This window comes from Periplaneta americana, chromosome 12 (assembly GCF_040183065.1).
Source record: "Periplaneta americana isolate PAMFEO1 chromosome 12, P.americana_PAMFEO1_priV1, whole genome shotgun sequence".
Classification (NCBI taxonomy): Eukaryota; Metazoa; Arthropoda; class Insecta; order Blattodea; family Blattidae; genus Periplaneta; species Periplaneta americana.
The window spans coordinates 124,144,245-124,166,640 of NC_091128.1; the positions used below are offsets into that span (position 1 = coordinate 124,144,245).

At 34.7% G+C, this 22,396-nt stretch overlaps 2 protein-coding genes across 7 annotated transcripts in view; one reads left to right on the forward strand and one right to left on the reverse strand.

The window, feature by feature from the left end:
- The window catches only part of LOC138710867 (uncharacterized), a 2,470,114-nt gene extending 2,458,972 nt beyond the window's left edge, over nt 1-11,142 (forward strand). For all 6 annotated transcript variants that reach the window (XM_069842040.1, XM_069842041.1, XM_069842042.1 and 3 more), the window contains one exon: nt 8,452-11,142. The gene's annotated coding sequence lies outside the window, so the exon portion shown is untranslated. The remainder of the gene's footprint in view (nt 1-8,451) is intronic.
- Nucleotides 11,143-18,922: 7,780 nt separating this feature from the next.
- Nucleotides 18,923-22,396, reverse strand: part of LOC138710869 (mannose-P-dolichol utilization defect 1 protein homolog) — a 524,941-nt gene continuing 521,467 nt past the window's right edge. The window contains exon 8 of the transcript XR_011335319.1: nt 18,923-19,447. The gene's annotated coding sequence lies outside the window, so the exon portion shown is untranslated. The remainder of the gene's footprint in view (nt 19,448-22,396) is intronic.

Genomic DNA, 22,396 nt, shown 5'->3' on the forward strand with positions numbered 1-22,396 from the left:
ATCCTGTGCAAGATTAATCCAGTCTCTATCATTATATCCCACCTCCCTCAAATCCATTTTAATATTATCCTCCCATCTACGTCTTGGCCTCCCCAGAGGTCTTTTTCCCTCCGGTCTCCCAACTAACACTCTATATGCATTTCTGGATTCGCCCATATGTACTACATGCCCTGCTCATCGCAAACATCTGGATTTAATGTTCCTAATTATTTCAGGTGAAGAATACAATGCGTGCAGTTCTGCGTTGTGTAACTTTCTCCATTCTCCTGTAACTTCATCCCTCTTAGCCCCAAATATTTTCCTAAGCATCTTATTCTCAAACACCCTTAACCTATGTTCCTCTCTGAGAGTCCAAGTTTCACAACCATAAAGAACAACCGGTAATATAACTGTTTTATAAATTCTAACTTTCAGATTTTTTGACAGCAGACTAGATGATAAAAGCTTCTCAACCGAATAATAACACGCATTTCCCATATTTATTCTGCGTTTAATTTCCTCCTGAGTGTCATTTATATTTGTTACTGTTGCTCCAAGTTATTTGAATTTTTCCACATCTTCGAAGGATAAATTTCCAACTTTTATATTTCCATTTCGTGCAATATTCTGGTCACGAGACATAATCATATACTTTGTCTTTTCGGGATTTTCTTCCAAACCGATCGCTTTACTTGCTTCAAGTAAAATTTCCGTGTTTTCCCTAATCGTTTGTGGATTTTCTCCTAACATATTCATGTCATCCGCATAGACAAGAAGCTGATGTAACCCGTTCAATTCCAAACCCTGCCTGTTATCCTGAACTTTCCTAATGACATATTCTAAAGCGAAGTTAAAAAGTAAAGGTGATAGTGCATCTCCCTGCTTTAGCCCGCAGTGAATTGGAAAAGCATCAGATAGAAACTGACCTATACGGACTCTGCTGTATGTTTCACTGAGACACATTTTAATTATTCGAACTAGTTTCTTGGGAATACCAAATTTAATAAGAATATCATATAATACTTCCCTCTTAACCGAGCCATACGCCTTTTTGGAATCTATGAATAACTGTTGTACTGTACCCTTATACTCTCATTTTTTCCTCCATTATCTGTCGAATATAAAAAAAATCTGATCAATAGTCGATCTATTACGCCTAAAACCACACTGATGATCCCCAATAATTTCATCTACATATGGAGTTAATCTTCTCAAAAGAATATTGGACAAAATTTTGTACGACGTCAACAAAAGTGATATTCCTCGAAAGTTACCACAGTTGGTTTTGTCCCCCTTCTTAAAAATAGGTACATGAATCGGTCATTGCAGAAAGTCATGAAAAACGCGAAAATGAGTTAAGAGTACCATTGCTTTCTCCAGATCTAGACACACATTTCGATACAGAAATGGGACAAATTTGCTCATTCTCAACGCAAAGCAGAGTACCATAAGGAGCGCAGTCATTGCAGAAAGGGGACAAGTCAGCGACTTACCTTCTTTCTGCACTGACTGACGACGTGACGCAACAGAGTGCCGCGGATCTAATAAGTTACGCGCCCATCAGGTGATAAGGAAAATGACAGATAAGCTAGAAGTAGTAAGTGACCCAGGGGAAGAAAACTGTGTTATTAGTGGCAAACGTAAACGCAATGATATTAACTACTGCAGAAATGTAAATAAGAAAAATAAACTGAAGGCGTTGAAACGTCAATTCCATTGGGAAGTCTGTAGCAGCCCGTACGACAGGAGAACAATGTGGGTAAGAAACTACTCTTTGTTTGTTTAGACGCAACTTTGGGTCATCAATTTTCAACATTCACAATTTCAAAGACCATACGGCGCACTTCTATTCCTATCATGACGGTATAGGCCACAAATCTTCAAATGAACTGTGTTCCTTCTGAACTACATTGAAAATAATGTCCCTTCTTCAGTCAAGGAATTGTATTTTTCTCTGTTAACTGTGGAGGGTAAAATAAAAATCACACCTTAATTCGATTGTTGCTCGCACTGACCCAAATGGGGAGATTTAACAAAATCATTCATTATTTTCCACAACGAGGCCATTCATTTCTTCCCTGTGACCGCAACTTTGGTGTAGTGAAGCGCAAACTAAGGAAGACAGACAGGGTATAGCCTACGTGCCAGACCAATACAATACCTTGGTCTACCAGGCAAACACAGACAACAGATTTTCTGTAGAATCAGTTACTACTGATGATATTTTGAATTTTAAATACTGGTGGCCAGAGTATTACAAGAAAACCACCTACTCATTAGACACACTGAGGAAGAAAGGGTAAGATAAGAATATGTTTTCTTCAGCACAGTTCAGTGAATTTGTTTACTCTAAAGTTGATCCGGGGTGTGTGACTGCCAGTTTGTTCATTGGTAGTGAAATGAGGAAACACAGATTCTGTATGAAAAAACCAGGTTCTGGACTCATAGTAATGCCTACACAAAAGCATACAATGGGAAAATTCCCATTAATACGAAAAAAACCTGGAGACGTATCGAAAGTGAGGCAATACATTCCATTGGAACACACTTTCTTTTACGAAGAGATCCTGAACTGGCCACCTTGTGACAAAGAATCTACAGACGACGTGGCTTCCAACGTCTAACAATACACTCTGTAACAATTGAAACAAATAATTTTGTGTAGCGTTTTAGTGTACGGTTATTGTGCTCTCCTATATGCAGTTTTTAAGTATTAGTTTAAAAGTAGAGTTTCGATTTAAAACTGTGATATAAAATCACATATTGGTACATTTCTGTAGTAGGAATAATGATTAAAATGCAAAAATAATTATGTAAATGGTGACAGTAATGTAGTAATTACACACAAAAATATCGTTATCATTGTAATTATTAATATTTAGTTTGTTTTCAAATATTACATTAGCCCAAAATTGTAAATTATATTTTTTTTCTTTTATATTTGACAATTCCTTGCAGAAAGGGGATAAGTCATGGTTCGATTAAACAACTTTAAACAAAAGTGTTTGAGATATCAGATGTCTAACATGATGTATTATACTTCACTATTCATAAACAAAGTAAGAAAAAATATTTATAATGATTACTCCAGTATTGGAAGAAGAAAACAGTTTTTATTGATTATCTCAAAAGTAAGATTTTATGACTTATCCCCTTTCTGCAATGACCGATTCATTATTATGGACTCCTTCCATTGTTCTGGTACAATTTCCTTTTCCCAAATAGCAAGCACAAGTTTATAAATTTCGCTGTATAATGCACTTCCACCCTCTTGTATTAATTCTGCTGGAATTTGATCGATACCTGGAGACTTGCACTTTTTCAGATTTTCTATCGCAATTTCGACTTCCGAATGCATGGGTTCGGGTATAAATGGCTCAGCAGTTTGAATTTGAATTTCGTCCCGATCATTTGAATTTGGCCTATGTACATTTAGTAGTTGCGCAAAACAGTTTTTCCATCTGTTTAGGATTGATGGAGAGTCTGCAAGCAAGTCACCATTCTCATCCTTGATCACGTTTACCCTTGGCTGATATCCGTTCTTAAATTCCTTTATACCCTTATATAAATCTCGAATGTTTTTATTCTTAATATTTGTTTCTACCTCATTCAGTTTTTCATTCAAGTAACCTCTCTTTTTATTCCTAAGTGTACGACTTGCTTCCCGTCTTTGATTGAAATAATTATCTCTCTTCTCCTCAACTGGATCCTGTAAGAATTTCAATTTTACCTGTTTCCTTCTTTCTATTACCATGCAACAATCTTCATCAAACCACGAAAATGGAATAAAATAAATTATAAAATGAGAAAATTAAATTAAATTAAATATGAAATAAAATAAAATATAATATAGTAAAAAGTAAAATAAAATGAAGTGTAATAAAAATAAAATAAAATATAAAATAAAACATAGAATAAAACAAAATAAGAAATAATTTAAAATAAATAATGAAGTACAATATAATGAAAAATAAAATATAAAACATAATATAAAATGAAATAAAATTAAATAAAAAATGAAATAAAATAAAATATAAAATGAAGTAAAATAAAATATAAAATGAAATAAAATGAAATATAAAATGAAATAAAATAAAATAAAAAATGAAATAGAATAAAATAAAAAATGAAATAAAAATAAAATGAAGTGAAATATAATAAAATAAAATATAGAAAAAATTATAAAATTAAGTATAAAATAGAGTAAAAAATAAAATATAAAATATATAATAAAATATAAAATAAAATAGAATACAAAATAAAATAAAAGAAAATAAAATATAATAAAATATAAAATAGAATATGAAATAAAATAAAATATAAAATAAAATATAAAATAAAATATAAAATAAAATGTAACTTAAAATAAAGTATAAAATAAAATAAAATAAGTTATAAAATAAAATAAAATGTAAAACAAAATAAAATAAACTAAAATAAAGTAAGATATAAAATAAAATAAAGTAAAATAAAATAAAATAAAAATAAAATGAATGATAAAATAAAATAATATATAAAGTAAAATAAAAAATAAAATATAAAATAACATAAAATATAAAATAACTTAAAATATAAAATAGCATAAAATAAAATAAAACAAAATAAAATAAAATAAAATATAAAATGAAATGAAATAAAATATAAAATGACATGGTTTAAAATATAAAATAAAAAATGGAATAAAATAAAAGGAGAAATGAAATGAAATAAAATAAAATATGAAATGAAATAAAATAAGAAATGAAATAAAAGAAAATAAAAATTGAAATGAAATAAAATAAAAAATGAAATAAAAAAATAAAATATGAAATACAATAAAATAAAAAATGAAATAAAACATATTAAAATTGAAATGAAATAAAATAAAATATAAAACAAAATAAAATAAACTAAAATAAAATAAAATATGAAATGAAATATAAAATGAAATATAAAATAAAATACAAAATAAAATAGGTTAAAATAAAATACAAAATAAAATATAAAATGAAATAAAAATAAAATAAAATATAAAATATGAAATTAAATAAAATAAAAATAAAATTAATTTAAATTAAAAATGAAATAAAATTAAATAAAAAATGAAATAGGCTATTATATGTATGTATGTGCATGTATTTATTCACACTGCAATGGGTATATACCCGGTGGCAGTGGTAACTAATTACACTCAATAATGACAATAATAAACTTATTAATTAAAAATACAATTAATAATAATACTAATAATTAATACTAACAATAATTTATAATAATAATAATAATAATAATAATAATAATAATAATAATAATACTACTACTACTACTACTACTACTACTAATAATAATAATAATAATAATAATAATAATAATAATAATAATAATAATAATAATCGGGAATATCCTAAATTAAATGAAGCACGATCACTTAAAATAACATTTAAAATAAATCTAATTTGTATCTTAAACCTGAGTTCGAACTAAAACCCACGAGTATGATATGTTCATATCTGCACAAGTACCTTTCAACATTACACTCATTTCGCTGTCAACTCACTCACTGCACTGGAACTACGACACATTTCACTGATTCTATCCTGATTTCACTAACACTTCAAAAACATTTCACTGTTCAAACACTTTGCACTGCCACTATAAACTATAAAGCTTCACTGACAGGAACACGTTTCACTTACACAACACACTTCACTGACACAACATAATTCTTCACTGATACAGCACTTCAATAACAAAATATCATTTACACCCTTTAAATACTGTGTATAATTACCATCTATTAGTAAACTCCTTAAGCCTATTTTAAATACATTTTTGGTTGTTTGTAAAGCCTTTAGTAAGCCTGCAGGTAAAGCATTCCAGTCCCTGATAGTACGATTGAGAAAAGAAAACTTTCTAGTGTCCGTCCTCTGTCTTCTTTTCCTTATAAAAATAAAATAAAAATAAAATGAAATATAAAATGAAATAAAACAATATACAATATGAAATAAAATAAAATAAAATAAGAAATGAAATAGAATAAAATAAAAAAATAAAATGTAAAACAAAATAAAATAAATTAAAATAAAATAGAATATGAAATAAAATATAAAATAAAATAAAAGATAACATATAAAATGAAGTAAAATAGAAAATATAAAACAAAATATAAAATGAAATAAAATAAAAAATAAAATATAAGAATATAAAATAAGAAATGAATAAAGTAAAATATAAAATGAAATAAAATAAAATGAAATATGATATAAAATAAAATATAAATTATAAAATAAAATAAAGTAAAATAAAATAAAATAAATTCATGCACATGATGACACGTTTTCTTTTCGGTGCCTGATTTAAAACGCTTTTAAATTCCGCTAAGGTGTTCATCACTTCATATAAGTGACATTAAGTATAGATTAATCTTAGCTTAGTAAAGACAATTCATTTTTGTTGTCTATAGTTATGTTTCCGAGATTTCCGAAAATGTAATAATCAGTTTAATTAAAAATAGAAGCAGAAAGGAAAACCCGTGCAGCGCCGTGTGCTCTCAGCTAGTTTAAGTATAAAAATATAAGGGCGTCATTTGAAATCTCGAAGTGGGGTTGCTGAGGGTGGGAAGTGAAATCTAAAATGCATTTTAAGACTTCCTCTCAATATCTAAATTTACTTACTTACTTATTGGCTTTTAAGGAACCCGGAGGTTCATTGCCGCCCTCACATAAACTCGCCATTGATCCCTATCCTGAGCAAGATTAATCCAGTCTCTACCATCATATCCCACCTCCCTCAAATCCATTTTAATATTATCTTCCCATCTACGTCTCGGCCTCCCCAAAGGTCTTTTTCCCGCCGGCATCCCAACTAACACTCTATATGAATTTCTGGATTCGCCCATACGTGCTGCATGCCCTGCCCATCAATATCTAAATTTACGTGTTTTTTTGTTTAAATTGGGAAGTTTTGAAATGAAAGTCCTGTATGTAGATACATTTAGAGAGTTTTTCTTCCAGAAGTTTGTTTTATGTTTCAAATGGATCACGTATATTATACTTAATCACGAAGTTGTTTTGTTATGGTATATATTTTGCATATACTACAATATATTATTTAAAATTATGTACGTTAATTAGTTATGTTTCGGTCCGCACACCATAAAAACATTGTACAGCCCTTATGTTTACCAATGTCCGCAGTACTCCGTAGAAGAACAGAGTTCGTACCTCGTCTCGCACACGGACCATTGCTGTCAATTTGTGGAGTTCCACTAAATGAAATTAAAATAGGGGAGGGAAATACATTGACTGACCACAGGTGTACTGATAGTAACTTAAAGGGAGAGGATGGTATTTTTTAAAACATTTTTCCTATTTGGTGTAAAATATTAATTTTTTGTATGTAGAGACTCATAGCTGTGGCAACTCAACCAAATAAAAATTACTTTGAAAAAAAATTATTTGGGGGCCTAAATTAAAAAAATATATACCCAATGCAGGATTGTACTAAAACCGATATATCTAAACCATTTTTAAAGACAGATTCAAACAATGTTTGCAATGTATTTGCAAAAGCATGTTCTACAAACTGTCTGTAACAGAATTTTGATATTAGTCCCTACGTTTGTGAAATAAACAATTAAAATGCAATAACAATTTCCTGATTTCTTTTCTTGCAAACAAACGGACGTATTTTTAAAATGAAATCAATTAACAAAATTCTGTTACAGAGAAAGGTTTCCTAATAGTCTAAAGAATGTGTGTTCTAAATTTCATGCATGTATCTTTAATAGTTCAGAAATTATATCTATTTTTGTCTGGCAATGTAGCAAAAAAAAATAAAAGAAGAAGAAGAAGAAGTTACTGGAAACCGATAAAAGCGGGTGTGTGATTTAAAAATCCATAGCGCAGGAAGTTTAAAAATGACGTCTCAACATCCGATAAGGGCACAAATACCCACAAAATGTTATGCAAAGCATTCCACACATATCAAAAGGTATTTTAAAGAGAAAAAAATTTAAATTTAATTTACCGGAAACAACAATAAAAGTGGGCGAGTGATTTAAAAATCCATAACGCAGGAAGTTTAAAAATGGCGACTCAACACCCGATAAGGGCACAAATACACACAAAATGTTATGCTATGCATTCCACACATATCACAGAGTATTTTACATAATTTTTTTTTATTTACTCATTTTTCACCAAAAAATACCATCCTCTCCCCTTAAGAACGTCTGGGTTGTATGTCTACAGAGTACGCAATATGAGTCAGGAAGCAAATCTAGTGGGAAAAATCAATTTCCATGTGATATGCATTATTTTTTAGAACAATATTATCCAGAGAAGAATCGTATCGCAAAATATGAAATTTCATGCACTAAATTTCAGTATTTTGAACCTCTGCCTTTTGGAAATTACATAAAATCAATTACTAAACGCAAAGAATTGCACTTTTTGCAACCTCCCACGGCTGTAACATTGATATCGTTTGCAGGCCGTCCCCTCAGCCGGGCAGTAGTGCGTCATTGGACCGCTCAACTCGTCCCCTGCAGGGACCGTGCCCTGCTGGCATCGTACAGCGAAGCATCTATCATCACGCCACACACCTGGTCAGCAGAAAGGAGAAAATAAGCAGTCACTCTAAATCTTATTATTACAGATAAGTTAATCTGTTGAATCTACTCAGAAGACCAAGAACAGGCAATTTCTTTTAATTGGGAGTGAAAACTGCTCGAAATTGTGAGTTGAATTGAGTTTGGACACACTGAACTAAGAGGAATGGTTATATTGAATAACATTTTGTCATAAAAGTGCTGTTTTGTTCTTCTTTTGTAATGGTTTGAGTTTTTAATTCGAATGCTTGCACTAACACTTTCAACACTAAACATGTTACTACGCGACCAAGGTGGGAACCGTTTTGTTTGGTGGCGCTGCGATTCACTTCACAACACAAGCCGTGCTGTAAAGTCCGCATCAGATGCAAAATGAAGCACATGCTGAACTGCGCTCTTGTTTCATTATTATTAACACGCTTTGTACGTTATATATTCGTATATATAGTTAACTTCATTGTTTAGTTTTATTTTACCATATTTATACACATAGGAATCTATCAGAAAACACACCACAACATCGGTGTTCGTAAAGGAGGGAACATGAATCGAAAGTAACGTAAACTAAAGTAGGTACTGTATTTTATATAGGGACATCATTTTATTTTTACTTACATTTTTATTGTACCTGCATTTCTGAATGTACTTCACTCTCACCCCTTCACTAATGTCCTTGCTCCCGTCAGACACACAAACTTACGGCCGCTGTTGCATTCGAAGTCTTCAAGCAGTGAAGTAACCACTGCAGTGTATAGCGTGTTTCATAAATATGATTGCGTTTTCTGTAGAAGAAAGAACCTATATTAATAATATCGTACTAAAAATTATATTCAAGAAACGATAAATTCAATTTCAGAGAATATGCTTCAAAATGTTTTTAATAATATGCGTAAGCTTACTGAATTGAAACCTGCATTGTAATGAACGGCAACCATTTTCAGCAACGTGTTTAAAAATTCAGATTAGCTTTTTTTGAATTGAGGTGGCTAGAAGCAAAGGAATGCTAGTGACATTTGTAATAACATGAGTTAAGTGCATCCAGTGTAAGCAAAAGTATCTAAAATTTTAGTGGCAAAGGGATATTTTAATCGCATCACACATTCAAATTTAAATAAAAAAATTTCACCGATTTTACGAAAGCTTAAATATTTAAACCCCATTTTCTCAAAAGTAACTTAAGTGCACTTACAGCCCTTTACTTATGACCCCCTCAATTTAAATGCACTCTCTATATTGTATGATAACATCAATAATTAATATGCTAAATAACGTAGACATTACATAACGAACATAGCCGCCTGAAAAGTTGAGTTTTTTTTAATGTTACTACTCTACTGTATTTTGATAAATTCCGTAAAAGTGATGATCAAACTGAAAATCGTAATATCGTCTTTCCCTACAACATAAATGGATACACTACTTTTCTCTCCTCCTATACCTAGTAAAATGATTTGTTTACATATTGCACTAGTAACATCAAACTCCTGTAATGGAAGGGGGAAACAGTGTTTCCGAGTATAGCCAGGTTAATGTTAAAAATGTTGGTAAAAATAAAGTGATGTCCCTGTACAATATTGCATTTGATATACATTTCGTACCTTAGACTCCGGACATCATATATGAGGAAAGCACCTGGTATAAAACCATCACTACCACCAATATGGGCTACTATGAGTCGTTGACCTGCACTCCTATTTGTATAAACTCCTGACACGTTTACGTCTTGCCAACATTTGTGGACAGTGTAATGAGTATGGAACTATATTTCGTCCAGGCAAATAACGGGCTACTGTATCAGAGCTTTCTAATAGATATTTCCTTTTTTCTTTACGTTTTTTGAATGCGAACTCTATGGATAGTATGAGTTTTCGTAAAATTTCCTTGCACCCTTTAAAACCCAACTCTCTCTTACAAAATTCATGTAACTTTCCTAATGTTGAAAGATCTTTGTAGAGACCATAATATTTCTTAACTTCTCTTCTTATGATACATTTGCCCATGTCGTCTAATTCAACCTTAATTGCAGGAGGTCGTCTAACTTTGTTTTGTATCGATATTTCTACAACCGTGTCCTCACATCCTTCCTTTCTAATCCTACTAATTGTTTACTTATTTAACTTCACAATAGCTGCAGCACGCTCTGTTCCCTTCGATAGAGGTAAGAATAAACTCGTTCTCTTTTCTTCTTCACAAAACTTTATGGCATTATAAATAATGCTCCGCGCTTGGCTACGAAACACACGTCTTCCTACATGCGGCATAGCGACCAGATTGAAACGCTAGGCAATGGATGTGACGACACTCCAGCAGTAAACATACGCAGCGAGCACGGAGTTCCTCATTCTGCCACGACGGGTCCCGCCTTGGTCGCGTAGTACGTGTATAAATGTTTATGATTTATATTTATGAAAAGTAGTTTCTGTTTGTGATATGAGCAAGCATTTAAATATTTTGCAGCCACTGCAAAGTAGATAGATGAAGTGAAGCACACACACAGAGTTATATCTTTAATCCTATGCTTTTCGACAAAATATTGTAATTTCCAGTTGATAAAAATAAATCTCCAATTCTAATTGTTGCAATTGAAGCTTTTATTTCTATTTTATTATCTGACCTTCCAAGACTTAACTAAATACAGAGAAACACACGATTTACAATAATGGTTATAGTACATGAATGAGCAAATGAAATATAAGAAAGATAGATAAAAGTTTAAGATAAAAATACAGATTTTCAATCAAAAAATTTATAATTTTAACATTTATGTAGACTATCTTATGATGTCATATACCTATCTTGGCGAACATTAATTCTTTTTTAATTTCAATTTTGGATTCAGCTGCTTCCATCCACTGTAAGGAAAGAAACACATTAATGAACAAGAAATGCCATGCGGGAAATATATAACAGAATGCCAGTGGTCTAAAACCGTAAGTCTGGTAGCATTAAATAACAAACAATATATAGAATTGTGAAAACTATATTTACACAAATTCCACAATTTTGGACATCTGGCCGAAATCTCCAGCTGACCACTAGGATCCAGAATACAAAGCAGAGGTTAAATGAAAAATACAATATGATTGTGGAGAGAATATGGAACAATGATAAATTTAAAAATAAAGTACAATTTGATTTCGGAGAAACATGATTGATTGATTATTCAATACATAACCATCATGGATATACATGTCATTAAAACATTAGTGCCTTGGTTAAGAGATATTTATTAAAAAAGAAAAGCTAATATAAATGTTACATTAGCTGCGATTAATTTTTTGGTAATGAAATATCACATTTGGAAGTTTTGACACATAAATTTCATATATATTTTGATGTACCGAAGTCGAAGTACATATGACACTTCCATGCAGATATTCTGCGTCATCACATGATGAAAGAGTGATGGAACGGAGGGAACCCAAGAGATGGAGCTTAATCTGAGACGATTCTAAACGGCGTCGGGATTGTATCCGGCGTGGCTTAGTGGATAAAGCATCAGCACGTAGAGCTGAAAACCCGGGTTCAAATCCCGGCGCCGGAGAGAATTTTCTCCGTTCCATCACTCTTTCATCACATAAATTTCATCCTAGTATTTTATATACAGTATAGTATATACAGTATGTGAAAAGTACCATATATTAAAGTGCAAGAAATGCTGCAGATCTGTAGCTGCTTATAGCAAGGACAACTAAGGTTATATTTACATCTCTTTGCACAGTTTGTGTTCAGTTCTCGTTTATTATTATTATTATTATTATTATTATTATTATTATTATTATTATTATTATTATTATTATTATTATATACAGTATAAAAGATCATTGCAGTGATGATGAAATATAAAATATGGATTTCAAACTTTTAGAAAATCGAATTTTTCCAATTTCAGACTTATCGCATTTATTGAATGTTCAATTTTCAGAATTTACAATTTTCAGAAATTTTAGTATTTCGATTTATAATTTTCCGAATTTTTTTGTTTTAGTAACTTTTAATTTTTAGTAATTTCCAATTTGTCGAACTTTAAAATATACGAAATTTGAATTTTTGAATCTTTAATTTTAGGAATTTTCCGAATTTTCATTATCTGGAATTTTTTAAATTTAAATTTTTCCGAATTTCCAATTCTTCGAAAATGTTTATTTTTTAATATTGGAATTTTTAAATTTTTCAAATTTTGATTTTACATTTTCAATTTTACCAACATACTTTTTTTTCGATTTACATTATTTAGAATTTTTAGACTTTTCTAGTATTTATTTACTATGGCATTTTTCGCATTTTGATTTTTTTTTAATTTTCAATTATTTGTGTCAGCCTTTTTAATTTTCGTTTTTCTTGAAATTTCAATTTTTGTAATTTTGATGTATCCGAATTTTGAAGTTTTCCAATTTTTATATATTTTTTAATTATGAATTTTTCGCATTTTCAAATATTAAATTTTGAATTTTTCTTTTGCAATTCTAAATTTTTCGAATAATTATGGCCCAGGACTTAATCAAGCCCTGTAGCATATTTTTCATAGGGCACTGATTTCGAAACAATCAAGGAAGGGTTGAGAGACATGTAATAATATGTATTGCATCTGTCAACCAGGAAATACAAAACTTCTCTAGCTTGCCGAGAATTTGCACACATAACGATTCTCGATGTGTATGTACGGACGCTGATGGAAATAGCTGACATTGTGAAAAGGAGTGGCTTCCACGCGCGAACTTGATATCACTGCCTGCGGTGAAAGTATCATTGCGCCATAAAACACATCTGGACTAATCATATTGGTCCAGTGAAATTAATCATGAATTTGAATTGATTAAAACAAGCATAGTTCGGACTCTCTTATTACTCGGCATCCCAACAAAGCTACTTATCCCTGTATGCTCAGAATATTATATTTAGTTGCAATAGTTAAGATGACGTCTTAAAGAACACAGAAACAAAAGGGTCCTAAAGCTCATCTCATATGCTCGGTAGCATTGGTGACGTCACAGCCGGAAAGCGTGGCTAACGAGAAAGACAGGCTACGGCGCGACGTCACACTCTTAGTCATAACGTCGCGACGTCACACTCTTAGTCATAACATGGCCAACATTGAACAAGTTTATATATAAATGCTCGTTCAACATGAGTTTAATATAGCAATTCCTTTGTTTTTTAGAACTTTGAACATGTATTTATATTAGGCGATTGTCAAGATGGGCATGACTAGACCATGAATATCACGTGACTTCAATTCGTGCCGAAGCCTGTCTTTCTCGTTAGCCACGCGGAAAGCCGGTAACAACATAAAAAGCGCATTGTTGATGGAGTAAGAAGAACCGAGACAGAAGCAAGGCGAGGATCGCAACAATTGAAATAATGAAAGAAATAATGAAATTTTCAAAATATTATATTTTAAAAGTAAATTTGGAAAAATGATTTTTAAAAAATTTAATTATTTTAAAAGATTTTTAAAAGAAATTTAAAAAAATTTGAAAACAAATTGAAAAAGAATACTTTAAAAAAGAGTTTTCAAAAAAGAATTTTAATTTTCAAAATTTTTCTGAAATTTTTTTTTTGTTTTTGAAAACATTATGAAAATATTATTTTAAAAGTTTTGTTTTAAATTATTTTTTGAAAATTGCCTTTTTGGAAATCTTTTTCATTTTTTCAATTTGTTTTTAATTTTTTTAGTTTAGGACCAGCAACCCTTAGTTTATGACAGGAACACGAACCCGACGTTTGGGACCCGGTGTTTGGTACCCTAATTTTGGGAACAGAACCCGGAGTTTTGGAACCGTAACCTGGAGGTTGGGACTATAGCCCGGAGTTTGGGACCCAGAGCCCGGAGATTGGGACCCGGAACCCGGAGTTTGGGACCTGGAACCCGGAGTTTGGGGCCCGGGACCCGGAGTTTTGGAATCCTGCCCGGAGTTTGGGAACCGTAACGCGGAGTTTGGGACCCAAATCCCGGAGTTTGGTACCTGGAATCCGGAGTTTTGGAACCCTTTCCGGAGTTTGGACCCTGAACCTGGAGTTTTGGACCCGGAACTCGGGGTTTGGGACCCGGAACCCGGAGTTTGGGACCCAGAGCCAGGCGTTTGGGACCCGGAACCCGTAGTTTTAGAACCCTGCCCGGAGTTTGGAACTCTACGCGGAGTGTGGGACCCGGAACTCGGAGTTTCGGAACCAGAACCCGGAGTTTGGGAACAGTAACCCGGAGTTTGGAAACTGGAACCCGGAGATTTGGAACCCTGCCCGGAGTTTGGGAACCGGAACTCGGAGTTTGGAACCCTACCCGGAGTTTAGGATAACATACGTAATCCAAATCTGTGTGGATTACATACGTAATCCAATTATGGATGGATTACGTATGTAATTCAAATCTGTATGGAATACATGTGTAATCCAATAATGGATGGATTACATATGTAATCCAAATCTGAGTGGATTACATATGTAATCCAAATCTGAGTGGATTACATATGTAATACAATTACGGATGGATTACATGTGCAATCCAAGTATAGATGGATTACATACGTAATCCTATTCTGTGTGGATTACATATGTAATCCAATATGGATGGATTACATTAGTAATCCAATTATGGATGGATTACATACGTAATCCAAATCTGTGTGAATTAAATACGTAATCCAATTATGGATGGATTACAAATTTGATCCAAATACGTGGATTACATATGTGATCCAATTATGGATGGATTACATACGTAATCCAAATCCGAGTGGATTACATATGTAATCCAATTATGGATGTATTACATGTGCAATCCAAGTATAGATGGATTACATACGTAATCCTAATCTGTGTGGATTACATATGTGATCCAAATCTGAGTGGATTACATATGTAATCCAATTATGGATGGATTACATGTGCAATCCAAGTAAAGATGGATTACATACGTAATCCAAATCTGTGTGGATTACATACGTAATCCAATTATGGATGGATTACAAATGTGATCCAAATACGTGGATTACATATGTGATCCAATTATGGATGGATTATATTAGTAATCCAATTATGGATGGATTACATTAGTAATCCAATTATGAATGGATTACAGACGTAATCCAAATCTGTGTGGATCACGTATGTAATCCAATTATGGATGGATTACATATGTGATCCAATTATGGATGGAATACATACGACTTTGGAATCCGGAACCAGGAGTTTGGGAACCGGAACCCGGAGTTTGGAATCCGGAACCCGGAGTTTGTGGCCCGTTGTTTGGGTCCGGAGTTTGGAACCCGGGGTTTGGGACCGGAACGCGGAGTTTGGGACCCGTAACCCGGAGTTTAGTCCAGGAACCCTGAGTTTGGGACCCGGAACCAGGAGTTTGGGACCGGGAACCAGGAGTTTGGGACCAGGTACCCGGAGTTTGGGACCCGTAACTCGGAGTTTGGGACCCGGAACCCGGAGTTTGGGACCCGGAACCCAGAGTTTGGGCCCGGAACCCGCAGTTTGGGATACGGAGATTGGGACCCGAAGTTTTGGATCCAGGGCCCGGAGTTTGTGACCCGGAACCGGGAGTATGGACCCGGAATCCGCGGTTTGGGACCCGGAGTTTGAGAACCGAAACCCGGATTTTTGGAACCGGAACCCGGAGTTTGGGAGACGGAACCAGCAGTTTGGGAAGTGTAACCCGGGGTTTTGGGTCCCGGCGTTTGGGAAGCGGAACCCGGAGTTTTGGAAGCGTAAACCGGAGTTTTACCCGGAAACCATAGTTTGGGATGTTGGAACCCGGATTTTGGGAACCGTAACCCGGAGTTTGGGAAACGGAACCGGGAGTTTGGGTGTCCTCCCGTAACCTGAGTCCTGAACCGGAACTCGCTGTCCTGGACCCGGAAGACAGAGTTGTCCCAGAACCCTAACCGGAACCGGTTGTTCTTTATCCAGGTCCGCGTGTCTTGGACCCGGAACGCAAAGTAGTTTTCGCGGAACCCGGAATCCTGAAAGCGGAGGCCTGTATATAGATCCCGGCGTCCTGGACAGGGAACCTGGCCGAAGTCAACGACGAAAAGGAAGTACATGACGACGGCGGAGACGAGACGAATTCGACGACGAGACGAAGTAGACGACGATGACGAGATGAAGTGCAAGACGACGAGACCTAGATGACTTTTAAACTACGAAGAGACGAAGTCGATAATGCCATCTAGACGAAATTAGACGGGACGAAGTCGACGACGACGAGGCAGACGACAATGACGAGAAGTCGACGAAGACGGGACGAAGTCGACGGCAAGTACGGGACGATGTCCACTACGACGACGAGACGAAGTCGACATAGGCGAGACGATGTCGACGTCGGCGAAGAGGCAAAGTGGACGGCAACGACTAGACGAAATCGACAACGGCGAGGAAATGAAGTCGACGACGAGATGAATTCGATGACGACGACCAGACGAAGTCGACGACGACGGGAATATTTTCATAGTCCACTTCGGGTCGCGGCGATGTCATGGATGAATTATAATACTGTAGTTCATTAGGTTGGCCTGCCTTGTATAATGTATTTATTTTCATATACAATTGTTACAAAAGAGTTCTAATACATATGTTATTACAAAAATTCAGTCGACTTATGTTTAATTACAATAAGCGTATTATTTATAAGTATGTATAAATGGCGTATGTTGTTTGCATGAATGTGAACAATTAGTAAATTCACAATATGCTTGCATTCTTGCAAAACAAATGGGTACCTGTATCTCGTCAAAATGATACACATGATATAGCCTATACATTTCTTGTCATTTGTGAATAAAATAATTGTAAACTGTTTGCCAAAAAAATTGATAATTAGTAATATTTGAACATATACAATTGAAATTTGTTGTGAATCTATTTGTTGTGAAGAGTGATTTTTTGAGTGACGTGGGAGTGTTTAACATTGACTTAGGACTGACAGGAGTGATTTGGGAGTAACTTGAGTGTGAATCGAGAGTGACTTAAGAGTGACTCAAGACTGACTTGAGTGATTAAAGTGTGACTTGGGAGTGTTGTAAGATTAATTTGGAAGACATTTGGGAATGAATCGAGATTGACTTCGGAGTGAATGAAGAGTGACTAGGGAGCAAATCGAGAGCGACTTCATAGTAAGTTAGGTGCGACTTAAGAGTGAATCGAGAGTCATGTGTGTGTTAACTGATTTATGAGAGTTTTAAAATTGACTTTGGACTTAATCGAGAGTGTATTAAGAATGACTCGAGTATGACTTGGGAGTGTTTTAAGATTTACTTGAGAGTGATATAAAGATTTGGGAGTGACTGGGAACTGACTTCGGAGTGAATCGAGAGTGACTATGGAGTATATCGAGACTGACTCGGGTGCAAATCGAGAATGACTTGGGTGTGACTTAAGAGGGAATCGAGAGTGATTGGGAGTGACTTAAGAGTGAATCGGGAGAGACTTAGGTGTGACTTAAGATCGACTCGACAGTGAATGGAAAGTGACTTAAGAGTGATTTGGGAGTGACTTGCAAGTGTTTAGGATTAACATGAGAGCGAGTTAAGAGTGACTTGGGTGTGACTAGAGTGAATTGAGAATAAATATTTTCGCAACAGGTTTCAGTACTGTATTTTGTTATATTACATGTCAAACAAAATCTAATGTAAATTACTCTCTTTCAAACAACGTTCAATAATGTAATTTTTCTGTAACTTAAAAACTGCGTTTCGAATATTTTCAAGCAAGAGAGTACGATGCAATGTTTATTTTTAGTAGGTTATTTTACGACGCTTTATCAACATCACTGGTTATTTAGCGTCTGAATGAGATGAAGGTGATAATGCCGGTGAAATGAATCCGGGGTCCAACACCGACAGTTACCCAGCATTTGCTCATATTGGGTTGAGGGAAAGCCCCGGAAAAAAACCTCAACCAGGTAACTTGCCCCGACCGGAAATCGAACCCGGGCCACCTGGTTTCGCTGCCAGACGCGCTAACCGTTACTCCACAGGTGTGGACAATGTTTAATCATCAGTATCAATGTTACTGTAAGTTCATTAAAAATGATCAAAATAAAATGTTGTATTCATAGTGATATGCATCTTATTATGTTTAGATTTATGATTCTATAATACACTCATCCAAACCCCAATGCTAGAAAAACTTTGATAAGGGCCACGGCGGTCCGATCCACATTCAACAGGTACTACAGCGGTCAGGCGGCCTGTAGAGCTCGCGAAATAAAGTGGACTCCTTCATGTCATTTTGTTTATAGTGATATTACTTTATTGTCATAAAATACAAAGTATACAGGCATAGTCAAATGTATATTTAAAACAAATATTATCAACATTATACATTCTTTTGTTAAAATAGACTTAATAAATATAGCCTGTTACTACATTCCTTAATAAACTTATAACACCGCTCATTTAATGTTATAGTCACTATACTGAAGGTTATTCATTACACATTGCATCTCTATCATCTATTTCTTATCTTTACGAAATACTAGGCCTAATGACGTCAACATTTTATACTGTGAGCCTCCAATCAACAGTTGTAACATGTTGTGTAATGAAAAATCATTGTCAATGAAATAGCTTTTATGCAGTTTACAGTATGTCTCTTATTGTTAAGAAATATTTCTCCTCTATTCATTTATACATATTACACACTAACACACACGTAGTTACAGTGCAATTAAAGTGTTTAACACATTTCATGAAATGAATTTGAATTATTTAACTAAGCCACTCACTCTTTCTCCTCACATTGCAACTCTTCACGTGTCCAGCTGTATCATGTCTCAGGATACTGCAGAAATATGATCACACCAATCTGCAACATGGAGGGAACATCACTTCCAGGCAATCCAACGACATACTGCCATCTAGCCGAGGAATCCGCCTGCAAACATAAGCAATGTTTTCAAATCAACAATGCAACAAAGACATCATAAAATGCATAAACAAGACAACGCAAATGAAGAATGGGAAAGGGAAAATATTCATTAATAGAAAAACAAACATCACATATTGACCTACTCAAAACGCATTCATCAACTGATATAAAAGAAAAAAAAAAAGGAAAAAAGTCCACATTTTATCCTCAATGCCTTTCTAACTTTGTATCAATCAAATTTGAAAATATAATTTGCAACCACAAACATTTTCTTTTAATGAATAACTTTTGAACAGACTTCATTCCATTACTAATTGACCTACTGGCAAACTGCAGTCGCGAAAATTATTCCGTACATACGGACAATTTTAAATTCAATAATTTAGCTTCAAACATTCAAAACATATCCCACATTAGAAAATGTCTGTATATTCATAGCATTAAATAATTATAACCAATTCAAAATAAGAATTTTAGTTTGTAACATAGCCACAATTTTGAGATTAGACTTGGTACCTCAATGAAATATTTTGCCCAATTTGAAGTCTACATTTTGTCTGTTGCAAGGATAATAAATATCTGAAAATGTGAAAAACGACAAACAGACACTGCAGATGGTGTAAGGTATACAAAGTACAGTGCGCTTATTACTACAATAAATTTCCAAATAATTATGAAACTACTAAGATAATGAGTATTTCTTAAAAACTACAACAAAGGAGTTACCAGATGAAACAAGAACAACACTAATTGCCAAACTTTTGAAGAAATTTGACATTACTAAAGTCGATGTGTACCTAATGCAAACAAGAGTGTCAAGAGGTATTCTCTCACTGCAAGGGATAAAAAAATACACAGTTGAAGCACAAGACTACAGAAAAGGGCACCGGATTTGCTCGAATTTATTCGTGAATATTTGTGAACATGCGGGTATCCTACAGTGAAAAGGGCGAGACTCTGAGCCCCTTCGTTATAATCGTGTAGAGAAAATTCTGATTTCGAAGACCAAAATTACCATTTTTTTTTCATTTCTCGATCCCTAATGCCCATATGCCTGGTGACAAAGGGTTGTCTTTTATACTATAGATAGAGTTCGTGGAGAACTATTCTCTGCATTTATCTACTTTGTTCTCACTACACATACAGCGCAGATACGGCGCCGATAATGTAGGTGGAATAGAAGCCTTGCTATTCTTTCTCCATAATCAGTATCTGTTCGAGATTACCATTTTGATGATATCGAGTCCGAAGTAAGTCAAGGTGGAATAAAAGAATACATCACGTTCCTCTATATCGCCATTATTTCCCGATATAATGGCCATACCGAGGAACGGAATGCGGTAATGTATTCCCCCTTGACTTGCTTCTTACACGATAGTATCAAAATTTGAATCGCGAACACAAACTGATTGTCGAAAAAAAAATCCATAACTCCGCAGTACGTGTACTGGGAACAAAGTCAATGGGCGCGTTGAATACAGCTCCTCGAACTCTATCTCCAGCATAAAGGGCAACTCTCTATCCCCGTGGGTTTGGACGGGAGAGGCCGGCAAATTTTCAAAATATGGTCATTTTGACCCTCCAAAAAAGAATTTTTCCTACACAAGGAGAACAGAGCGACTCAGAGGCCCGCACATTTAACTGTAGCTTCTCCACATCTCCATTAGTAATCAGCGCTAAAATCCGGCAAAACCGCCGCACTTTATTCTAGCCTTATTTTTTGGGTACCTAAAATATTCCAGCCTCTAACTCCGGAAATAATGGCCATACCGAGGAACGGGATGCGGTCCTGTATGCCCCCTTGACTTGCTTCTTACAAGATAGTATCAAAATTGGAATCGCGAACAGAAACTGATTTTCGAAAAAAAAAGAACACAACTCCGCCGACATTCTTGCCGCCATACCTCCGCAGTACGTGTACTGGGAACAAAGTCAATGAGGGCGTTGAATACAGCTCCTCGAACTCTATCTCCAGGATAAAGGACAACTCTCTATCACCGTACGTTTGGACGGGAGAGGCCGGCAAATTTTCAAAAAATGTTCCCTTCGACATTCCAAAAAAGAATTTTTTCTACACAAGTAAAACGGAGCGAATCAGAGGCCCGCCTTCTCAACTGTAGCATCCCCACACCTTCACTAGTAATCAGCGCTAAAATCCGGCAAATCCGCCGCACTTTGTTCTAGCCTTAATTTTTGGGTACCTAAAATATTCCAGTCTCTAAATACGCAAATAATGGCCATACCGAGGAACGGGCTGCGGCCCTGTACTCCCCCTTGACTTCCTTCTTATGCGATAGCATCAAAATGGTAATCGCGAACACTTTCTGATTTTCCGCCGACGTTCTAGCCGCAATTACTCCGCAGTACGTAAAGCTACAACAATGCCGATGAGTGCGTTAAATACAGCTCGTCGAACTCTATCTTCAGTATAAAGGACAACTCTCTATCCCTGCGCCTTTGGACGGGAGAGGCCGGCAAAATTTACAAAAAATGGTCATTTTCACCTTCCAAAACAGACTTTTTTCTACACAAGGAGAAGGAAGCGGCTCAGAGGCCCGCCCTTTTAATTGTAGCATCCCGGCATGTTGCATAGTAATTACCGCTAACATCCAGCAAATCCGTCGCACATTTTTCTAGCCTTAATTTTTGGGTACCTAAAATATTTGCGTCTCTAATTCCGGAAATAATGGCCATACCGAGGAACGGACTACGGCCCTGTACTCCCCCTTGACTTCCTTCTTACACGATAGCATCAAAACGGCAATCGCGAACACTATCTGATTTTCGAGAAAAAAAGGGGAAAAAGGGAAAAAACCACTATTCCGCCGACGTTCTAGCCGCCATTACTCCGCAGTACGTGAAGTTAGAACAATGCCGATGTGTGCGTTAAATACAGCTCCTCGAACTCTATCTTCAGTATAAAGGACAACTCTCTATCCCTGCGCGTTTGGACGG